Raw genomic sequence first — 25,862 nt, forward strand, 5'->3', positions numbered from 1 at the left:
ATAGAACAGCGTCTGTCTAGAAAATACTCGAATATGAATAAATTCCCTGATGCGTGTATCTGCTTCCGTGACTGTTACATGTCACACGTTGCTTCTTCCATTGTAGTACAATCATCATCATAATCATCATCTACATACAGTGAAACTCCACTGACACTGACCGACTAACCGAATACGATAAATATCACACAGCTTGTCACCAAACGTGACCCTGAGACAGTTCTGTCTCATATCCTCGTAACCTGATCCCCTGACACAAACCAGACAATCCCATGCAACAAGCACCTTCTTGAAAGGCTGAAGTCGATCTGATAATCATTAAATTCCACGGGTATGCCACCATTTTATAATATTCTTAACCAGATGTATTCATTTCACACCCTCACATTATATTTCATGTCTCACAACTTATTTTTTCACTTTAGATTTTTCAACTAGCATGTGTGGAAATTTCTGTTGTCGGTCAACAGAAATGTCGATAAATAAAAATTACGCGAAGCTCATCATTACATAATTTTTCCATCCCCTCGTATGTCAAAGTACAGCAAACCTTCATCTTTCGCGGTTTTTGCTTATTCGTGAAAAATAATTGTACACTATGGCGTAGACCCGTAGTCTACAACTTCTTCGCCCCTGACTCTGTAGCTACGTAGATATCGTGCCACACAGACCATACGTCGACTGTACTTTTCGAAGTTTGTTACCCTTATATTCTATCACCCTGACAACTCTTATCCAGTAACAAAGCCGTCATACCGAAAAAAAAACCAACACTAATGTTTTCATATTTAAAAATAACTGATTATACATATTAAGTATCGTGTTAAAATGTCTTTGGTTTCCTTAGACCCATTTTTTCCCCAGTATATCTTAACTTCACACATCGAGGGAGTTTTTACGAACGTAACTCCCGCTAACGGAGAGGGTTTGCTGTATACTCCGTACCGCGCTATTCATAAACACTTACCTGTGTTCTTAATATGAGAGACCAAATTTCACACCCATACAAAACAATAGGTAAATATATAGTTTCAGAACAGCTTCCTTGGTTTCATTATCCTGATTATAACAGCTGACGTGAAGAAACCTGACTTAATTGTCATTGATAACACGTATAACGTATATTTCTTGCATGTATCATTTATAGGTAAGTAATTAAATAACTTCCTTCAGCTGTTAACAGGTATTTAGCAGATAAAACATTCCTAGCCACCGCTAAACCCTTACAGGAACCTATGAATCCAGTCCACCCCTTCAAAGCATGTTTGTATAAGAATCCTTTTTAATATTATTCTCCCATACTCGCTTAGGTCTCCAAATTTGTCTCTAACTTTATATCCTTCTAAGTACTGTGAGAATTATTCCTTTATCCTTGTAATATGGCCCATTCTTTTAATCCTTTTTGATATAAACAAATTAACACTGAGAAAAACACGAGTTTTAAAACTTATTCTTTTGACTCATTAGGTACACATGTTCTCCTCAGCAAGTGGTTTTTAAGCATTTGAATTCTGTATTCTTCCTCCAGAGTGAGGGATCAAGTTTCTATCACATAAACGAACAATGCGATAGTGCCTTTGTGCACAGGAAACATGAATGTAACTATCAGCTACGGCGAAAATTACATGACGTCACTTTTAAAATAAACGAATGTAAAGTCCTGCTTTTATTATTGTTATAATATTTAGGTATGTGTGGGTTTAGTTTAATTAAGAATCTCTTATGTGGTTACTGCTAGAAATTGTATGAACAACAACAATATAATCTCAGTAACAAAATAAAAATATTTCGATCTACTGTTCTGTTTCCTTTGCAACATTCTAGATATTTTAGTGAGATAGTTTATCGAATATTTCCTGTAGGAATATTAGTGTATAATATTGGCCACAAAGTTATCTAGGAAACTACCTTTTAAATTATATATTTACATGTAATCTATACATTTTTTTGGGAAATTGCCTGGATTTAGTCAATTATAATTTACCTGTGGAAGAAAACATTGCAGTGTTATTGAGAGTTGTCTCGATCTAATTCTCTTTCAATGCGTGTTTTGTTTTGTGGATGACATTTTTAAGCCATCGTCCTACTGTCAGAAGAGTTACGAAATACATCACCACGCTTCTGTAGGTATGACCCCTTCAATCACGCCAAACATTACATCCCCCACAACCCCTCCCCTTCCACACTAACTTATCACCCTCGGGCAATGGCTATTAATTATCTGCAAATAGATTATGAAAAAAAAATTACACGTAAAAATCTGGCCGTAATTGCAAAGAGTGAACCTGAATTATCCTATACGCCATTCATTAATTTCAACAAACTGACTGTAGATTTCGTAACATTGTCCACTGGCCTGTCAGAACGTCTCATATCCTATATTATAAAAGGTTGTTCTAAAATAGATAAATAATCCTTGTGATATTTTGATTTATAACCGATTTACAAAATCTTGGAGCAAATAAAAAATGGACTGCGTCATGTCAATTTCGTTTTCATGTCGATAAAATATTTTCATATATCTAACACTCCAATTTTTCATTTAGAACAATGTTTTGAAGCAATGTTACTACAGTGTGTTACTTGCAAAAGTGTTTCTAAGGTTGGATATTATTCGTACGAATGAAAAACACACTGTAAACAGACTTTGTAAACAAATTGTAACCAGCCTTTTGTTTTTGTTACAGTACGTGGAAATAGAAACAACTGCGCTTTTGCATCGGCCAAAAATTTATATCTGTATTCTTCTCTTTTTTTACACTTTTGGTCAGCGAAATCCTTATTCATTAGCCATACAAGCGACCTGCATACACAGCGAGAGTCCGTGAAATGGGATGCGAGCTTTGCATCCTGTTTGCTTATGTGAAAATACAAATCATTCACATTTGATAAGTTCTCTGTCCTGTATCCAGGGCACTGATGTGCGTAACTCATATTTCATTGTTGACTAACAACAACAGCACCAATCGATTTTGAGACTCGGTCATCTATTTGTCAAGAGGCTTTGCTTTCCTGTCAAAATGCAGATAGACTAATTTCTGTTTTTACAAAATACCGGACAGGAATTTTAGTACTTCAACCAAGTATCGTAAAGGAAACTCCAGCTTTCAAAACTATTTCAGAAATAACGATCATTGAATTATTTGTCGGATTCAAATTATCTATAAATATAAGTTGTTTCGATGTTGCAAAAATCTCTAAAAAACCTTCGCTATTTTCGACTTTTGCAGGAAACATAGGGGTTTATTAAGGTGTGAGTCGATTAATCGTCCATGTCACGTTCGTTATTTGTATTTGTTGTGCTTTGTTAAGACTTATATTGCATTTATTTAGAAAATCGCATGAGGAAAATGAAAAACTAACTAACTCCCTGGTAGCAGAACTGACAACATCAAAGCCCGAAGCTTTGTTATTGTTTTCGCAACAAAATTAATTTTTATGATGAAGGGTTGTTAGCCCCACGCTAAACCCCCATGCTGGAGGACCACCGTTTATCGGCTGTCGGCGACAGCTTATTCAATACATTCGCAGCTAACCTCCACAACTGGAGGCTGTTCCTCCATCCGCAACCTGAGGACGTGCCGTGGTGACAGGGAGATGAAAAATGCGTACAAAATTCTGGTTGGAAGAAACCACACGGAAACCGTAGGCATAGATGAGAGGATAATATTAAAATTGGTCCTAGGAAAACAGGGTTGGATTGGATTCGTTTGGCTCAGTATAGGGGCCAGTGATGGGCTATTGTGATCATGGTAATGTGCCTTTGAATTCCATAAAATGCGCGGAGCTTCTAGAGTAGCCGAGAAATATTAGCTGTTCAAGAAATTCCCTACTCAAAAGCTTTAGTTTATTTAGGAAATAATTGCTACTATTAAGCTCACAATCTTTTATTTCCCCGTCCCCTATCTTCCCCAGGAGAACACCCCTCCCGGTACCCATTAGATTGGAGGCTGGGTGGGCCCCAGTGCTTGTCCGAAGCGGGAGTGAATTTTCCAAATGCTTTGCGTAATATTTTTCATAACTCATTATCCTTGCTGTGTAATTTTTTACAGACATAAATCTGTTGTTACAAAGCTGATCGCACTACAAATGGTATTTGCATTTCGTTAAATATTCTCTATATTAAACACTACTTTATAGAAACTTTATAAATTTCAGTACCAAATATATGGGAAATATATTATGTCAAGTACAAATACGTTTTTAGACGAATCGTTTTAGAGAAAATGTATACGTTCTGCTGGAGTTTTGGGTTGAATAGGAGTTACAAAAGACCGATAAGAGCCAAAGTTATAATTCTCCAACAGACTTTCAGATTTGATCACCAATACTATATTCTATCTAAATCTCGTCAGTAGTTCCGAAGATGGAGCTACAGATAAAACCAGCTACACTCTAAGACGTCTCTTCCATTTAATTTGTGAATAGAACAAATCTCATCTCTTGGCAAGTACTGATAATGTCACCAGTATGAATTATTGTCTATTATTTATTTCTAAAATCTAAGAAATTTTTAACATTTTAAACATGTATAGCTTTCTTTACCACGTGGCTTAATACTAATTCATGATGATCTACCTGCTCGGAAGAAAATTATTATTGTGAGATTTCAGGTTCTCGTTGAGGCGAGTATGTAGACTGTCTTCTGGGTTGCTGTTCCGTGTAGTCTGAATTTCATCGACGTTTCGGAGGTACTTGCTGCCACAATGATAAGGACGATGCATCGATCAGATATCACGGCGCAACAACCCAGAACAACCAACTACAACATGACTGTATTAAAACTGTTGCATAACTTGAGTCGTAATTCCAAGTCCGTCTAACGTAGGTCTATATGTTTAATTTTTGCATAATCATGTACTGTGGTGTTCTGTGTCACTTAGGTAGCTTGTTAACTTAATTACCCATCCTCTCAGGACTCACAGCCAACTTCTTTGCCTCCATTGTCTCATATAGAATAGTAAACGAAAAACTACACAAAATAATATACACACCCTATAATACAAAAGAGATGTATCCTTGATTCGGTGGTTGTACGAATTCGTCACTCCAGTACAAGTCAAATCACTTACACAAAAAGCTCTCTGACATATTTTAATTTCATCCTCAGGTTTCTTGTACTTTTAATTCTGGATGAAGGGATGAAACAAAGCAGTGAGGGTAATGTCAGCTTCAGGGGATGGAACGGAGAAGAAAGAAGACAGAGAAAACAAAAGACTAATGGAAGTGCGATCAAATCCCCAAATTGCCTAAGGACTCAAATCAACGAGAAAATGTGGAAATTTGAACTCGGTGAGAATCTGTGTGTGTGTGCGCGCGTCGCTGATCTTCCAGTTACCTATAGCAGATTGCAATATTCCTTCACCTAAAGGAACTGTTCTGCCCCATACCGTCTACAAGAAAGTGATTCACCTTGCAACTGACTCTTCAAAGAGACACGCCCTCCCGGAAAAAATCTGAACGTGTGGGAAACAGAATAGTTTAGTTTACTTACGTTTGCTGCTAGGTTATATTACACTTTAGTCTCTTGACTCATCTCTTCTGTCAATGCAGCATGATACATATTTATACGAGTGCACCAAATCAGTCAGTTCGATTTTGTAAACGATTTAACCTTTGAGGATTAGGCCCATTTGTTTTCCTGTACAACCATTCTGTGGTGTCCACTGTCTCCTAAAGACTCACACAGTGATTTACATATAATACCACATTCAATGGAATATTCTCTACTGTCCAACAATTCTTACAAATAAAAGATTTGAAGTCTTCAATGCGGTGTAAATGTGAAATGGGTTCTGCTTTTTTATGAGTTTGCGTAGTATTGTAGTATAGTTGCCTATCAACGTTTTTGAGTACCTATTGCCTCCATCTTCAGGTAAGGGTCCACATTTGTTGGAACTAATTTTGTTTTCATGATCGTCCTAAACCTGGCTAATTAAAAAATCAGGATTTATTTACAAAACTAATTTTGCTTCCCAGTGCATAACAGAGATAGAATTACAATTTTTTAAAAACGCATAAAGCTACTTGTCATATAAGAGATTAAGTGTTCTGTGGACAAAATAAATGGTATTTCCATGCTAAAATAATAAAATAAATACATTTATGGCAACAAACCATTATGTTCCGACACCACTAACACCCATCCGTTGGTTGCTGCTTCCGTGTTTAAAACGCGACACTCTCTGCCAGCGATCCGGAGACTTTCCTCAAGACAGTTGAGCTACAAAGACCCTATATCTAATTGGATGATCGTTCACCTCTGCTTAGGCATGTGAACGTGAGGCCAGCAGTCAAGTTAGTCGGCTTAGGCTCTCAGAGGCCTGTTACGTTCCTAAGATGAGTCTTAATATTGTCCTCCAATTTTGTTCTCGGTCTTCAAGTTATAGTTTTTCTACAATTTCCCGCATCACAATTTTGTATCTATCCTCTGAGCCACATGTTCAGGCTAAATTAAGTTATTGTGTAACCTCGGAATTTCTCGTTATAGTAACAAAATCAATAAACAGTTACTGTGTCTTATCGGTCCAAATATTTTCCTAAGCGCTTGTCTTTGAAACACATGTAATCTGTGTTTTTTCCTCAAACAAAGGACGAACATAACAACTGCTGTATGATTGGTTTATATTTTTTGAGAATCTATAGCGCTATAAATAGGATTACAACAATATTTTAACTGATAATTGATACGCCACAGTACCAACAATTTCTTTAGTTTATATTTTATTTTATATTAAGTATACATTTATTTTTAAATAAGCGAAGCATAGGAAAATATTTTATTTTACACCTTATCCTAACAATTCCATGTAAAATCTTTATTAATGGATGAACATATAAGCCGCATATGATCTTCCAACTCTTACAATGCTAGGACAGCGGGTTTGATTCCCCCTCTGAGCACAAATACTTTTGCACGTTATGTTGACCTATTAAGTCCACGAAATCGGGCTAAATTTCTTAACATTCATTGCTTTCATCGTCTTTCAAAATCGGAAGAATAAATATTAATTAATCAGTGACAGCTAAAGAAGTGTTTACTACACGAAATTTCAAGTTAGGCATATTCTGGTTATTCTATCTGTTCGACTCTAAGGTGTAAAGAACACTATTCATCGCCCTGAAGATGGAGGCAGTATGACCTCTGAAACGTTGGTTAACATCGACCAGACTACACAGCGCAACAACCCAGAAGACAGAAATGTTCATACTCTGATGATGGAGGCAGTATGACCTCTGAAACGTTGGTTAACATCGAACAGACTACACAGTGCAACAACCCAGAAGACACAAATGTTCATACTCTGATGATGGAGGGAGTATGACCTCTGAAACGTTGGTTAACATCGACCAGACTACACAGCGCAACAACCCGGAAGACGGAAATCTACATACTCTGATGACGGAGGCAGTATGACAACTAAAACGTTGGTTAACATCGACCAGACTACACAGCGCAACAACCCGGAAGACATAAATCTTCATACTCTGATGATGGAGGCAGTATGACATCCGAAACGTTGGTTAACATCGACCAGACTACACAGCGCAACAACACAGAAGACAGAAATCTTCATAGTCTGATGATGGAGGCAGTATGACCTCTGAAACGTCGGTTAACATCGACCAGACTACACAGCGCAACAACCCGGAAGACAGAAATCTTCATACTCATCGCCCTGATGATGGAGGCAGTATGACCTCTGAAACGTTGGTAAACATCCACCACACTACATAGCACAACAACCCAGAAGACAGAAATCTTCATACTCATCGCCCTGATGATGGAGGCAGTATGACCTCTGAAACGTTGGTAAACATCGACCAGACTACACAGCACAACAACCCAGAAGACAGAAATCTTCATACTCATCGCCCTGATGATGGAGGCAGTATGACCTCTGAAACGTTGGTAAACATCCACCAGACTACACAGCACAACAACCCAGAAGACAGAAATCTTCATACTCATCGCCCTCATGATGGAGGAAGTATGACATCCAAAACGTTGGTAAACATCGACCAGACTACACAGCACAAAAACCCGAAAGACATAAATCTTCATACTCATCAACTTGATGATGGAGGCAGTATGAACTCTGAAACGTTGGTAAATATCGACCAGACTACACAGCACAAAAAACCAGAAGACAGAAATCTTCATAATCATCGCGCTGATGATGGAGGCAGTATGACCTCTGAAACGTTGGTTAACATCGCCAGACTACACAGCGCAAAAACCCAGAAGACAGAAATTTTCATACTCTGATGACGGAGGCAGTATGACCTCTGAAACGTTGGTAAACATCGACCAGACTACACAGCACAACAACCCAGAAGACAGAACTCTTCATATTCATCGCCCTGATGATGGAGGCAGTATGACCTACGAAACGTTGGTAAACATCGACCAGACTACACAGCTCAACATCCCAGAAGACAGAACTCTTCATATTCATCGTCCTGATGATGGAGGCAGTATGACCTCTGAAACTTTGGTAAACATCGAACAGACTACACAGCACAACAACCCAGAAGACAGAAATCTTCATATTCATCGCCCTGATGATGGAGGCAGTATGACCTCCGAAACGTTGGTAAACATCGACCAGACTACACAGCACAAAAACCCGGAAGACATAAATCTTCATACTCATCGCCCTGATGATGGAGGCAGTATGACCTCTGAAACGTTGGTAAACATCGACCAGACTACACAGCACAAAATCCCAGAAGACAGAAATCTTCATATACATCGCCCTGATGATGGAGGCAGTATGACCTCTGAAACGTTGGTTAACATCACCAGACTACACAGCGCAACAACCCAGAAGACAGAAATCTTCATACTCTGACGACGGAGGCAGTATGACCTCTGAAACGTTGGTAAACATCGACCAGACTACACAGCACAACAACCCAGAAGACAGAAATCTTCATACTCTGGTGACGGAGGCAGTATGACCTCTGAAACGTTGGTAAACTTTGACCAGACTACACAGCCCAACATCCCAGAAGACAGAACACTTCATATTCATCGCCCTGATGATGGAGGCAGTATGACCTCTGAAACGTTGGTAAACATCGACCAGACTACACACCACAACAACCCAGAAGACAGAAATCTTCATACTCATCGCCCTGATGATGGGGGCATTATGACCTCTGAAACGTTGGTTAACATCGACCAGACTACACAGCGCAACAACCCAGAAGACAGAAAGCTTCATACTCATCGCAATGATGATGGAGGCAGTATGACCTCTGAAACGTTGGTAAACATCGCCCAGACTACACAGCACAACAACCCAGAAGACAGAAATCTTCATACTCATCGCCCTGATGATGGAGGCAGTATGACCTCTGAAACGTTGGTAAACATCGACCATTCTACACAGCACAACAACCCAGAAGACAGAAATCTTCATACTCATCGCCCTGATGATGGAGGCAGTATGACCTCCGAAACGTTGGTAAACATCGACCAGACTACACAGCACAAAAACCCCTAAGACATAAATCTTCATACTCATCGCCCTGCTGATGGAGGCAGTACGACTTCTGAAACGTTGGTAAACATCGACCAGACTACATAGCACAAAAACCCAGAAGACAGAAATCTTCATACTCATCGCCCTGATGATGGAGGCAGTATTACCTCTGAAACGTTTGTTAACATCGACCAGACTACACAGCGCAACATCCCAGAAGACAGAAATCTTCATAATTTGGTGACGGAGGCAGTATGACCTCTGAAACGTTGGTAAACTTCGACCAGACTACACAGCACAACAACCCAGAGGACAGAAATCTTCATATTCATCGCCCTGATGATGGAGGCAGTATGACCTCTGAAACGTTGGTAAACTTCGACCAGACTACACAGCGCAACATCCCAGAAGACAGAACTCTTCATATTCATCGCCCTGATGATGGAGGCAATATGATCTCTGAAACGTTGGTAAACATCGACCAGACTACACAGCACAACAACCCAGAAGACAGAAATCTTCATACTCATCGCCCTGATGATGGAGGCAGTATGACCTCTGAAAAGTTGGTTAACATCGACCAGACTACACAGCGCAACAACCCAGAAGACAGAAATCTTCATACTCATCGCCCTGATGATGGAGGCAGTATGACCTCTGAAACGTTGGTAAACATCGACCAGACTACACAGCATAACAACCCAGAAGACATTAATCTTCATACTCATCGCCCTGATGATGGAGGCAGTATGACCTCCGAAACGTTGGTAAACATCGACCAGACTACACAGCACAAAAACCCAGAAGACATAAATTTTCATACTCATCGCCCTGATGATGGAGGCAGTATGACATCTGACACGTTGGTAAACATCGACCAGACTACACAGCACAAAAACCCAGAACACAGAAATTTTCATACTCATCGCCCTGATGATGGAGGCAGTATGACCTCTGAAACGTTGGTTAACATCGCCAGACTGAACAGCGCAACAACCCAGAAGACAGAAATCTTCATACTCTGATGACGGAGGCAGTATGACCTCTGAAACTTTGGTAAACTTCGACCATACTACACAGCACAACAAACCAGAAGACAGAAATCTTCATATTCATCGCCCTGATGATGGAGGCAATATGACCTCTGAAACGTTGGTAAACATCGACCAGACTACACAGCGCAACATCCCAGAAGACAGAACTCTTCATATTCATCGCCCTGATGATGGAGGCAGTATGACCTCTGAAACGTTGGTTAACATCGCCAGACTACACAGCGCAACAACCCAGAAGACAGAAATCTTCATACTCTGATGACGGAGGCAGTATGACCTCTGAAAATTTGGTAAACATCGACCAGACTACACAGAACAACAACCCAGAAGACAGAACTCTTCATATTCATCGCCCTGATAATGGAGGCAGTATGAACTCTGAAACGTTGGTAAACATCGACCAGACTACACAGCACAACAACCCAGAAGACAGAAATCTTCATATTCATCGCCCTGATGATGGAGGCAGTATGACCTTTGAAACGTTGGTAAAAATCGACCAGACTACACAGCGCAACATCCCAGAAGACAGAAATCTTCATATTCATCGCCCTGATGATGGAGGCAGTATGACCTCTGAAACTTTGGTAAACATCGACCAGACTACACAGCGCAACAACCCAGAAGACAGAAATCTTCATACTCATCGCCCTGATGATGGAGGCTGTATGACCTCTGAAAAGTTGGTAAACATCGACCAGACTAAACAGCACAACAACCCAGAAGACAGAAATCTTCATACTCATCGCCCTGATGATGGAGGCTGTATGACCTCTGAAACGTTGGTTAACATCGACCAGACTACACAGCGCAACAACCCAGAAGACAGAAAACTTCATACTCATCGCCCTGATGATGAAGGCAGTATGACCTCCGAAACGTTGGTTAACATCGACCAGACTACACAGCGCAACAACCCTGAAGACGGAAATCTTCATACTCTGATGATGGAGGCAGTATGACCTCTGAAACGTTGGTTAACATCGACCAGACTACACAGCGCAATAACCCAGAAGACAGAATTCTTCATACTCATCGCCCTGATGATGGCGGCAGTATGACCTCCGAAACGTTGGTAAACATCGACCAGACTACACAGCGCAACAACCCGGAAGACGGAAATCTTCATACTCTGATGACGGAGGCAGTATGACCTCTGAAACGTTGGTTAACATCGACCAGACTACACAGCGCAACAACCCGGAAGACGGAAATCTTCATACTCTGATGATGGAGGCAGTATGACCTCTGAAACGTTGGTAAACATCGACCAGACTACACAGCGCAACATCCCAGAAGACAGAACTCTTCATATACATCGCCCTGATGATGGAGGCAGTATGACCTCTGAAACGTTGGTAAACATCGACCAGACTACACAGCACAACAACCCAGAAGACAGAACTCTTCATATTCATCGCCCTGATGATGGAGACAGTATGACCTCTGAAACGTTGGTAAACAACGACCAGACTACACAGCACAACAACCCAGAAGACAGAAATCTTCATACTCATCGCCCTGATGATGGAGGCAGTATGACCTCTGAAACGTTGGTAAACATCGACCAGACTACACAGCACAAAAACCCAGAAGACAGAAATCTTCATACTCATCGCCCTGATGATGGAGGCAGTATGATCTCTGAAACGTTGGTTAACATCGCCAGACTACACAGCGCAACAACCCAGAAGACAGAAATCTTCATACTCTGATGACGGAGGCAGTATGACCTCTGAAAAGTTGGTAAACATCGACCAGACTACACAGCACAACAACCCAGAAGACATAAATCTTCATACTCATCGCCCTGATGATGGAGGCAGTATGACCTCCGAAACGTTGGTAAACATCGACCAGACTACACAGCACAAAAAGCCGGAAGACATAAATCTTCATACTCATCGCCCTGATGATGGAGGCAGTATGACCTCTGAAACGTTGGTAAACATCGACCAGACTACACAGCACAAAATCCCAGAAGACAGAAATCTTCATATACATCGCCCTGATGATGGAGGCAGTATGACCTCTGAAACGTTGGTTAACATCACCAGACTACACAGCGCAACAACCCAGAAGACAGAAATCTTCATACTCTGACGACGGAGGCAGTATGACCTCTGAAACGTTGGTAAACATCGACCAGACTACACAGCACAACAACCCAGAAGACAGAAATCTTCATATTCATCGCCCTGATGATGGAGGCAGTATGACCTCTGAAACGTTGGTAAACTTCGACCAGACTACACAGCGCAACATCCCAGAAGACAGAACTCTTCATATTCATCGCCCTGATGATGGAGGCAATATGACCTCTGAAACGTTGGTAAACATCGACCAGACTACACAGCACAACAACCCAGAAGACAGAAATCTTCATACTCATCGCCCTGATGATGGAGGCAGTATGACCTCTGAAAAGTTGGTTAACATCGACCAGACTACACAGCGCAACAACCCAGAAGACAGAAATCTTCATACTCATCGCCCTGATGATGGAGGCAGTATGACCTCTGAAACGTTGGTAAACATCGACCAGACTACACAGCATAACAACCCAGAAGACATTAATCTTCATACTCATCGCCCTGATGATGGAGGCAGTATGACCTCCGAAACGTTGGTAAACATCGACCAGACTACACAGCACAAAAACCCAGAAGACATAAATTTTCATACTCATCGCCCTGATGATGGAGGCAGTATGACCTCTGACACGTTGGTAAACATCGACCAGACTACACAGCACAAAAACCCAGAAGACAGAAATTTTCATACTCATCGCCCTGATGATGGAGGCAGTATGACCTCTGAAACGTTGGTTAACATCGCCAGACTGAACAGCGCAACAACCCAGAAGACAGAAATCTTCATACTCTGATGACGGAGGCAGTATGACCTCTGAAACTTTGGTAAACTTCGACCATACTACACAGCACAACAAACCAGAAGACAGAAATCTTCATATTCATCGCCCTGATGATGGAGGCAATATGACCTCTGAAACGTTGGTAAACATCGACCAGACTACACAGCGCAACATCCCAGAAGACAGAACTCTTCATATTCATCGCCCTGATGATGGAGGCAGTATGACCTCTGAAACGTTGGTTAACATCGCCAGACTACACAGCGCAACAACCCAGAAGACAGAAATCTTCATACTCTGATGACGGAGGCAGTATGACCTCTGAAACTTTGGTAAACATCGACCAGACTACACAGAACAACAACCCAGAAGACAGAACTCTTCATATTCATCGCCCTGATAATGGAGGCAGTATGAACTCTGAAACGTTGGTAAACATCGACCAGACTACACAGCACAACAACCCAGAAGACAGAAATCTTCATATTCATCGCCCTGATGATGGAGGCAGTATGACCTTTGAAACGTTGGTAAACATCGACCAGACTACACAGCGCAACATCCCAGAAGACAGAAATCTTCATATTCATCGCCCTGATGATGGAGGCAGTATGACCTCTGAAACTTTGGTAAACATCGACCAGACTACACAGCGCAACAACCCAGAAGACAGAAATCTTCATACTCATCGCCCTGATGATGGAGGCTGTATGACCTCTGAAAAGTTGGTAAACATCGACCAGACTAAACAGCACAACAACCCAGAAGACAGAAATCTTCATACTCATCGCCCTGATGATGGAGGCTGTATGACCTCTGAAACGTTGGTTAACATCGACCAGACTACACAGCGCAACAACCCAGAAGACAGAAAACTTCATACTCATCGCCCTGATGATGAAGGCAGTATGACCTCCGAAACGTTGGTTAACATCGACCAGAATACACAGCGCAACAACCCTGAAGACGGAAATCTTCATACTCTGATGATGGAGGCAGTATGACCTCTGAAACGTTGGTTAACATCGACCAGACTACACAGCGCAATAACCCAGAAGACAGAATTCTTCATACTCATCGCCCTGATGATGGCGGCAGTATGACCTCCGAAACGTTGGTAAACATCGACCAGACTACACAGCGCAACAACCCGGAAGACGGAAATCTTCATACTCTGATGACGGAGGCAGTATGATCTCTGAAACGTTGGTTAACATCGACCAGACTACACAGCGCAACAACCCGGAAGACGGAAATCTTCATACTCTGATGATGGAGGCAGTATGACCTCTGAAACGTTGGTAAACATCGACCAGACTACACAGCGCAACATCCCAGAAGACAGAACTCTTCATATACATCGCCCTGATGATGGAGGCAGTATGACCTCTGAAACGTTGGTAAACATCGACCAGACTACACAGCACAACAACCCAGAAGACAGAACTCTTCATATTCATCGCCCTGATGATGGAGACAGTATGACCTCTGAAACGTTGGTAAACAACGACCAGACTACACAGCACAACAACCCAGAAGACAGAAATCTTCATACTCATCGCCCTGATGATGGAGGCAGTATGACCTCTGAAACGTTGGTAAACACCGACCAGACTACACAGCACAAAAACCCAGAAGACAGAAATCTTCATACTCATCGCCCTGATGATGGAGGCAGTATGATCTCTGAAACGTTGGTTAACATCGCCAGACTACACAGCGCAACAACCCAGAAGACAGAAATCTTCATACTCTGATGACGGAGGCAGTATGACCTCTGAAAAGTTGGTAAACATCGACCAGACTACACAGCACAACAACCCAGAAGACATAAATCTTCATACTCATCGCCCTGATGATGGAGGCAATATGACCTCCGAAACGTTGGTAAACATCGACCAGACTACACAGCACAAAAAGCCGGAAGACATAAATCTTCATACTCATCGCCCTGATGATGGAGGCAGTATGACCTCTGAAACGTTGGTAAACATCGACCAGACTACACAGCACAAAATCCCAGAAGACAGAAATCTTCATATACATCGCCCTGATGATGGAGGCAGTATGACATCTGAAACGTTGGTTAACATCACCAGACTACACAGCGCAACAACCCAGAAGACAGAAATCTTCATACTCTGACGACGGAGGCAGTATGACCTCTGAAACGTTGGTAAACATCGACCAGACTACACAGCACAACAACCCAGAAGACAGAAATCTTCATAATCATCGCCCTCATGATGGAGGCAGTATGACTTCTGAAACGTTGGTAAACATCGACCATTCTACACAGCACAACAACCCAGAAGACAGAAATCTTCATACTCATCGCTCTGATGATGGAGGCAGTATGACCTCCGAAACGTTGGTAAACATCGACCAGACTACACAGCACAAAAACCCCGAAGACATAAATCTTCATACTCATCGCCCTGATGATGTAGGCAGTACGACCTCTGAAACGTTGGTAAACATCGACCAGACTACACAGCACAAAAAGCCAGAAGACAGAAATCTTCATACTCATCGCCCTGATGATGGAGGCAGTATGACCTCTGAAACGTTGGTTAACATCGACCAGACTACACAGCGCAACAACCCAGAAGACAGAAATCTTCATAATCTGGTGACGGAGGCAGTATGACCTCTGAAACGTTGGTAAACTTCGACCAGACTACACAGCACATCAAACCAGAAGACAGAACTCTTCATATTCATCGCCCTGATGATGGAGGCAGTATGACCTCTGAAACGTTGGTAAACTTCGACCAGACTACACAGCGCAACATCCCAGAAGACAGAACTCTTCATATTCATCGCCCTGATGATGGAGGCAAAATGACCTCTGAAACGTTGGTAAACATCGACCAGACTACACAGCAAAACAACCCAGAAGACAGAAATCTTCATACTCATCGCCCTGTTGATGGAGGCAATATGACCTCTGAAACGTTGGTTAACATCGACCAGACTACACAGCGCAACAACCCGGAAGACGGAAATCTTCATACTCTGATGACGGAGGCAGTATGACCTCTGAAACGTTGGTTAACATCGACCAGACTACACAGCGCAACAACCCGGAAGACGGAAATCTTCATACTCTGATGATGGAGGCAGTATGACCTCTGAAACGTTGGTAAACTTCGACCAGACTACACAGCGCAACATCCCAGAAGACAGAACTCTTCATATTCATCGCCCTGATGATGGAGGCAAAATGACCTCTGAAACGTTGGTAAACATCGACCAGACTACACAGCAAAACAACCCAGAAGACAGAAATCTTCATACTCATCGCCCTGTTGATGGAGGCAATATGACCTCTGAAACGTTGGTTAACATCGACCAGACTACACAGCGCAACAACCCGGAAGACGGAAATCTTCATACTCTGATGACGGAGGCAGTATGACCTCTGAAACGTTGGTTAACATCGACCAGACTACACAGCGCAACAACCCGGAAGACGGAAATCTTCATACTCTGATGATGGAGGCAGTATGACCTCTGAAACGTTGGTAAACTTCGACCAGACTACACAGCGCAACATCCCAGAAGACAGAACTCTTCATATTCATCGCCCTGATGATGGAGGCAAAATGACCTCTGAAACGTTGGTAAACATCGACCAGACTACACAGCAAAACAACCCAGAAGACAGAAATCTTCATACTCATCGCCCTGTTGATGGAGGCAATATGACCTCTGAAACGTTGGTTAACATCGACCAGACTACACAGCGCAACAACCCGGAAGACGGAAATCTTCATACTCTGATGACGGAGGCAGTATGACCTCTGAAACGTTGGTTAACATCGACCAGACTACACAGCGCAACAACCCGGAAGACGGAAATCTTCATACTCTGATGATGGAGGCAGTATGACCTCTGAAACGTTGGTAAACATCGACCAGACTACACAGCACAACAACCCAGAAGACAGAAATCTTCATATTCATCGCCCTGATGATGGAGGCAGTATGACCTTTGAAACTTTGGTAAACATCGACCAGACTACACAGCGCAACATCCCAGAAGACAGAACTCTTCATATTCATCGCCCTGATGATGGAGGCAGTATGACATCTGAAACGTTGGTAAACATCGACCAGACTACACAGCACAACAACCCAGAAGACAGAAATCTTCATACTCATCGCCCTGATGATGGAGGCAGTATGACCTCTGAAACGTTGATTAACATCGACCAGACTACACAGCGCAACAACCCAGAAGACAGAAATCTTCATACTCATCGCCCTGATGATGGAGGCTGTATGACCTCTGAAACGTTGGTAACCATCGACCAGACTACACAGCACAAAAACCCAGAAGACAGAAATTTTCATACTCATCGCCCTGATGATGGAGGCAGTATGACCTCTGAAACGTTGGTTAACATCGCCAGATTAAACAGCGCAACAACCCAGAAGACAGAAATCTTCATACTCTGATGACGGAGGCAGTATGACCTCTGAAACTTTGGTAAACTTCGACCATACTACACAGCACAACAACCCAGAAGACAGAAATCTTCATATTCATCGCCCTGATGATGGAGGCAGTATGACCTCTGAAACGTTGGTAAACATCGACCAGACTACACAGCGCAACATCCCAGAAGACAGAACTCTTCATATTCATCGACCTGATGATGGAGGCAGTATGACCTCTGAAACGTTGGTTAACATCGCCAGACTACACAGCGCAACAACCCAGAAGACAGAAATCTTCATACTCTGATGACGGAGGCAGTATGACCTCTGAAACTAGGGTAAACATCGACCAGACAACACAGCACAACAACCCAGAAGACAGAACTCTTCATATTCATCGCCCTGATGATGGAGGCAGTATGACCTCTGAAACGTTGGTAAACATCGACCAGACTACACAGCGCAACATCCCAGAAGAGAGAACTATTCATATCCATCGCCCTGATGATGGAGGCAGTATGACCTCTGAAACGTTGGTAAACATCGACCAGATTACACAGCACAACAACCCAGAAGACAGAAATCTTCATATTCATCGCCCTGATGATGGAGGCAGTATGACCTTTGAAACGTTGGTAAACATCGACCAGACTACACAGCGCACCATCCCAGAAGACAGAACTCTTCATATTCATCGCCCTGATGATGGAGGCAGTATGTCCTCTGAAACGTTGGTAAACATCGACCAGACTACACAGCACAACAACCCAGAAGACAGAAATCTTCATACTCATCGCCCTGATGATGGAGGCAGTATGACCTCTCAAAAGTTGGTAAACATCGACCAGACTACACAGCACAACAACCCAGAAGACAGAAATATTCATACTCATCGCCCTGATGATGGAGGCAGTATGACCTCTGAAACGTTGGTTAACATCGACCAGACTACACAGCGTAACAACCCGGAAGACAGAAATCTTCATACTCATCGCCCTGATGATGGAGGCAGTATGACCTCTGAAACGTTGGTTAACATCGACCAGACTACACAGCGCAACAACCCAGAAGACAGAAATCTTCATACTCATCGCCCTGATGATGGAGGCATTATGACCTCTGAAACGTTGGTTAACATCGACCAGACTACACAGCGCAACAACCCAGAAGACAGAAATCTTCATACTCATCGCCCTGATGATGGAGGCAGTATGACCTCTGAAACGTTGGTTAACGTCGACCAGACTACACAGCACAACAGCCCAGAAGACAGAAATCTTCATATTCATCGCCCTGATGATGGAGGCAGTATGACCTCTGAAATGTTGGTAAACATCGACCAGACTGCACAGCACAACAACCCAGAAGACAGAAATATTCATACTCATCGCCCTGATGATGGAGGCAGTATGACCTCTGAAAAGTTGGTAAACATCGACCAGACTACACAGCGCAACATCCCAGAAGACAGAACTCTTCATACTCATCGCCCTGATGATGGAGGCAGTATGACCTCTGAAACGTTGGTTTACATCGACCAGACTACACAGCACAACAACCCAGAAGTCAGAAATCTTCATACTCATCGCCCTGATTATGGAGGCAGTATGACCTCCGAAACGTTGGTAAACATCGACCAGACTACACAGCACAACAACCCAGAAGACAGAAATCTTCATACACATCGCCCTGATGATGGAGGCAGTATGACCTCTGAAACGTTGGTTAACATCGACCAGACTACACAGCACAACAACCCTGAAGACAGAAATCTTCATACTCATCGCCCTGATGATGGAGGCAGTATGACCTCTGAAACGTTGGTAAACATCGACCAGACTACACAGCGCAACAACCCGGAAGACGGAAATCTTCATACTCTGATGATGGAGGCAGTATGACCTCTCAAACGTTGGTTAACATCGACCAGACTACACAGCGCAACAACCCAGAAGACAGAATTCTTCATACTCATCGCCCTGATGATGGAGGCAGTATGACCTCCGAAACGTTGGTAAACATCGACCAGACTACACAGCACAAAAACCAAAAAGACAGAAATCTTCATACTCATCGCCCTGATGATTGAGGCAGTATGACCTCTGAAAAGTTGGTTAACATCGACCAGACTACACAGCGCAACAACCCGGAAGACGGAAATCTTCATACTCTGATGACGGAGGCAGTATGACCTCTGAAACGTTGGTTAACATCGACCAGACTACACAGCGCAACAACCCGGAAGACGGAAATCTTCATACTCTGATGATGGAGGCAGTATGACCTCTGAAACGTTGGTTAACATCGACCAGACTACACAGCGCAACAACCCGGAAGACGGAAATCTTCATACTCTGATGATGGAGGCAGTATGTCTCTGAAACGTTGGTTAACGACGACCAGACTACACAGCGTAAGAACCCTAAGACGGAAATCTTCATACTCTGATGATGGAGGCAGTATGACCTCTTAAACGTTGGTTAATATCGACCAAACTACACAGCACAACGACCCGGAAGACAAAAATTTTCATACTCTGATGATGGAGGAAGTATGACCTCCGAAACGTTGGTTAACATCGACCAGACTACACAGCGCAACAACTCGGAAGACGGAAATCTTCATACTCTGATGACGGAGGCAGTATGACCTCTGAAACGTTGGTTAACATCGACCAGTCTACACAGCGCAACAACCCGGAAGACAGAAATCTTCATACTCTGATGATGGAGGCAGTATGACCTCAGAAACGTTGGTTAACATCGACCAGACTACACAGCGCAACAACCCATAAGACAGAAATCTTCATACTCTGATGATGGAGGCAGTATGAACTCTGAAACGTCGTTTAACATCGACCAGACTACACAGCCGAACAACACAGAAGACAGAAATCTTCATACTCATCGCCCTGATGATGGAGGCAGTATGACCTCTGAAACGTTTGTTAACATCGACCAGACTACACAGGGCAACAACCCGGAAGACGGAAATCTTCATACTCTGATGACGCAGGCAGTATGACCTCTGAAACGTTGGTTAACATCGAAAAGACTACACAGCGGAACAACCCGGAAGATGGAAATCTTCATACTCTGATGACAGAGGCAGTATGACCTCCAAAACGTTGGTAAACATCGACCAGACTACACAGCACAACAACCCAGAAGACAGAAATCTTCATACTCATCGCCCTGATGATGGAGGCAGTATGACCTCTGAAACGTTGGTTAACATCGACCAGACTACACAGCACAACAACCCAGAAGACAGAAATCTTCATACTCATCGCCCTGATGATGGAGGCAGTATGACCTGTGAAACGTTGGTAAACATCGACCAGACTACACAGCACAACAACCCAGAAGACAGAAATCTTCATACTCATCGCATTGATGATGGAGGCAGTATGACCTCTGAAAAGTTGGTAAACATCGACCAGACTACACAGCGCAACATCCCAGAAGACAGACCTCTTCATACTCATCGCCCTGATGATGGAGGCAGTATGACCTCTGAAACGTTGGTTTACATCGACCAGACTACACAGCACAACAACCCAGAAGTCAGAAATCTTTATACTCATCGCCCTGATGATGGAGGCAGTATGACCTCTGAAACGTTGGTAAACATCGACCAGACTACACAGCACAACAACCCAGAAGATAGAAAACTTCATACTCATCGCCCTGATGATGGAGGCAGTATGACCTCTGAAACGTTGGTAAACATCGACCAGACTACACAGCACAAAAACCCGAAAGACATAAATCTTCATACTCATCGCCCTGATGATGGGGGCAGTATCACCTCTGAAACGTTGGTAAATATCGACCAGACTACACAGCACAAAAACCCAGAAGACAGAAATCTTCATACTCATCGCCCTGATGATGGAGGCAGTATGACCTCTGAAACGTTGGTAAATATTGACCAGACTACACAGCGCAAAAACCCAGAAGACAGAAATCTTCATACTCTGATGACGGAGGCAGTATGACCTCTGAAACGTTGGTAAACATCGACCAGACTACACAGCACAACAACCCAGAAGACAGAAATCTTCATATTCATCGCCCTGATGATGGAGGCTGTATGACCTCTGAAACGTTGGTAAACATCGACCAGACTACACAGCACAACAACTCAGAAGACAGAAATCTTCATACTCATCGCCCTGATGATGGAAGCAGTATGACCTCTGAAACGTTGGTAAACATCGACCAGACTACACAGCACAAAAACCCAGAAGACAGAAATCTTCATACTCATCGCCCTGATGATGGAGGCAGTATGATCTCTGAAACGTTGGTTATCTTCGCCAGACTACACAGCGCAACAACCCAGAAGACAGAAATCTTCATACTCTGATGACGGAGGCAGTATGACCTCTGAAACGTTGGTAAACATCGACTAGACTACACAGCACAACAACCCAGAAGACAGAACTCTTCATATTTATCGCCCTGATGATGGAGGCAGTATGACCTCCGAAACGTTGGTAAACATCGACCAGACTACACAGCACAACAACCCAGAAGACAGAAATTTTCATACTCATCGCCCTGATGATGGAGGCAGTATGACCTGTGAAACGTTGGTAAACATCGACCAGACTACACAGCACAACAACCCAGAAGACAGAAATCTTCATATTCATCGCCCTGATGATGGAGGCAGTATGACCTCTGAAACGTTGGTAAACATCGACCAGACTACATAGCACAACAACCCAGAAGTCAGAAATCTTCATACTCATCGCCCTGATGATGGAGGCAGGATGACCTCTGAAACGTTGGTAAACATCGACCAGACTACACAGCACAACAACCCAGAAGACATTAAACTTCATACTCATCGCCCTGATGATGGAGGCAGTATGACCTCTGAAACGTTGGTTATCATCGACCAGACTACTCAGCGCAACAACCCATAAGACAGAAATCTTCATACTCATCGCCCTGATGATGGAGGCAGTATGACCTCTGAAACGTTGGTAAACATCGACCAGACTACACAGCACAACAACCCAGAAGACAGAAATCTTCCATCTCATCGCCCTGTTGATGGAGGCAGTATGACCTCTGAAACGTTGGTAAACATCGACCAGACTACACAGCACAACAACCCAGAAGACAGAAATCTTCATACTCATCGCCCTGATGATGGAGGCAGTATGACCTCCAAAACGTTTTTAAACATCGACCAGACTACACAGCACAAAAACCCGGAAGACATAAATCTTCATACTCATCGCCCTGATGATGGAGGCAGTATGACCTCTGAAACGTTGGTAAACATCGACCGGACTACACAGCATAAAAACCCAGAAGACAGAAATCTTCCTACACAACGCCCTGATGATGGAGGCAGTATGACCTCTGAAACGTTGGTTAACATCGCCAGACTACACAGCGCAACAACCCAGAAGACAGAAATCTTCATACTCTGACGACGGAGGCAGTATGACCTCTGAAACTTTGGTAAACATTCGACCAGACTACACAGCACAACAACTCAGAAGACAGAAATCTTCATACTCTGGTGACGGAGGCAGTATGACCTCTGAAACGTTGGTAAACTTCGACCAGACTACACAGCGCAACATCCCAGAAGACAGAATTATTCATATTCATCGCCCTGATGATGGAGGCAGTATGACCTCTGAAACGTTGTTAAACATCGACCAGACTACACAGCACAACAACCCAGAAGACAGAACTCTTCATATTCATCGCCCTGATGATGGAGGCAGTATGACCTCTGAAACGTTGGTAAACATCGACCAGACCACACTGCGCAACAACCCAGAAGACAGAAATCTTCATACTCATCGCAATGATGATGGAGGCAGTATGACCTCTGAAACGTTGGTAAACATCGACCAGACAACACAGCACAAAAACCCCGAAGACATAAATCTTCATACTCATCGCCCTGATGATGGAGGCAGTATGACTTCTGAAACGTTGGTTAACATCGCCAGACTACACAGCGCAACAACCCAGAAGACAGAAATCTTCATACTCTGGTGACGGAGGCAGTATGACCTCTGAAACGTTGGTAAACGTCGACCAGACTACACAGCACAACAGCCCAGAAGACAGAACTCTTCATATTCATCGCCCTGATGATGGAGGCAGTATGACCTCTGAAACGTTGGTAAACATCGACCAGACTACACAGCGCAACATCCCAGAAGACAGAACTCTTCATATTCATCGCCCTGATGATGGAGGCAGTATGACCTCTGAAACGTTGGTAAACATCGACCAGACTACACAGCACAACAACCCAGAAGACAGAAATCTTCATACTCATCGCCCTGATGATGGAGGCAGTATGACCTGTGAAACGTTGGTTAACATCGACCAGACTACACAGCGCAACAAACCGGAAGACGGAAATCTTCATACTCTGATGACGGAGGCAGTATGACCTCTGAAACGTTGGTTAACATCGACCAGACTACACAGCGCAAAAACCCGGAAGACGGAAATCTTCATACTCTGATGATGGAGGCAGTATGATTTCTGAAACGTTGGTTAACATCGCCAAACTACACAGCGCAACAACCCAGAAGACAGAAATCTTCATACTCTGGAGATGGAGGCAGTATAACCTCTGAAACTTTGGTAAACTTCGACCAGACTACACAGCACAACAACCCAGAAGACAGAACACTTCATATTCATCGCCCTGATGATGGAGGCAGTATGACCTCTGAAACGTTGGTAAACATCGACCAGACTACACGGCACAACAACCCAGAAGACAGAAATCTTCATACTCATCGCCCTGATGATGGAGGCAGTATGACCTCTGAAACGTTGGTAAACATCCACCAGACTACACAGCACAACAACCCAGAAGACAGAAATCTTCATACTCATCGCCCTCATGATGGAGGCAGTGTGACATCCAAAACGTTGGTAAACATCGACCAGACTACACAGCACAAAAACCCGAAAGACATAAATCTTCATACTCATCGCCCTGATGATGGAGGCAGTATGACCTCTGAAACGTTGGTAAATATCGACCAGACTACACAGCACAAAAACCCAGAAGACAGAAATCTTCATACTCATCGCCCTGAAGATGGAGGCAGTATGACCTCTGAAACGTTGGTAAACATCGACCAGACTACACAGCACAACAACCCAGAAGACAGAAATCTTCATACTCATCGCCCTGATGATGGAGGCAGTATGACCTCCAAAACGTTGGTAAACATCGACCAGACTACACAGCACAAAAACGCGGAAGACATAAATCTTCATACTCATCGCCCTGATGATGGAGGCAATATGACCTCTGAAACGTTGGTAAACATCGACCAGACTACACAGCACAAAAACCCAGAAGACAGAAATCTTCATACTCATCGCCCTGATGATGAAGGCAGTATGACCTCTGAAACGTTGGTTAACATCGCCAGACTACACAGCGAAACAACCCAGAAGACAGAAATCTTCATACTCTGACGACGGAGGCAGTATGACCTCTGAAACGTTGGTAAACATCGACCAGACTACACAGCACAACAACCCAGAAGACAGAAATCTTCATACTCTGGTGACGGAGGCAGTATGACCTCTGAAACGTTGGTAAACATCGACCAGACTACACAGCGTAACAACCCAGAAGACAGAAATGTTCATACTCATCGCCCTGATGATGGAGGCAGTACGATCTCTGAAACGTTGGTAAACATCGACCAGACTACACAGCACAAAAACCCAGAAGACAGAAATCTTCATACGCATCGCCCTGATGATGGAGGCAGTATGACCTCTGAATCGTTGGTTAACATCGCCAGACTACACAGCGCAACAACCCAGAAGACAGAAATCTTCATATTCTGGTGACGGAGGCAGTATGACCTCTGAAACGTTGGTAAACTTCGACCAGACTACACAGCACAACAACCCAGAAGACAGAACTCTTCATATTCATCGCCCTGATGATGGAGGCAGTATGACCTCTGAAACG

The sequence above is a fragment of the Zootermopsis nevadensis genome, unplaced genomic scaffold (assembly GCF_977971745.1).
Source record: "Zootermopsis nevadensis isolate Lab colony 2312 unplaced genomic scaffold, Znev_1.0 Znev_ptg000040l, whole genome shotgun sequence".
Taxonomy (NCBI): Eukaryota; Metazoa; Arthropoda; class Insecta; order Blattodea; family Termopsidae; genus Zootermopsis; species Zootermopsis nevadensis.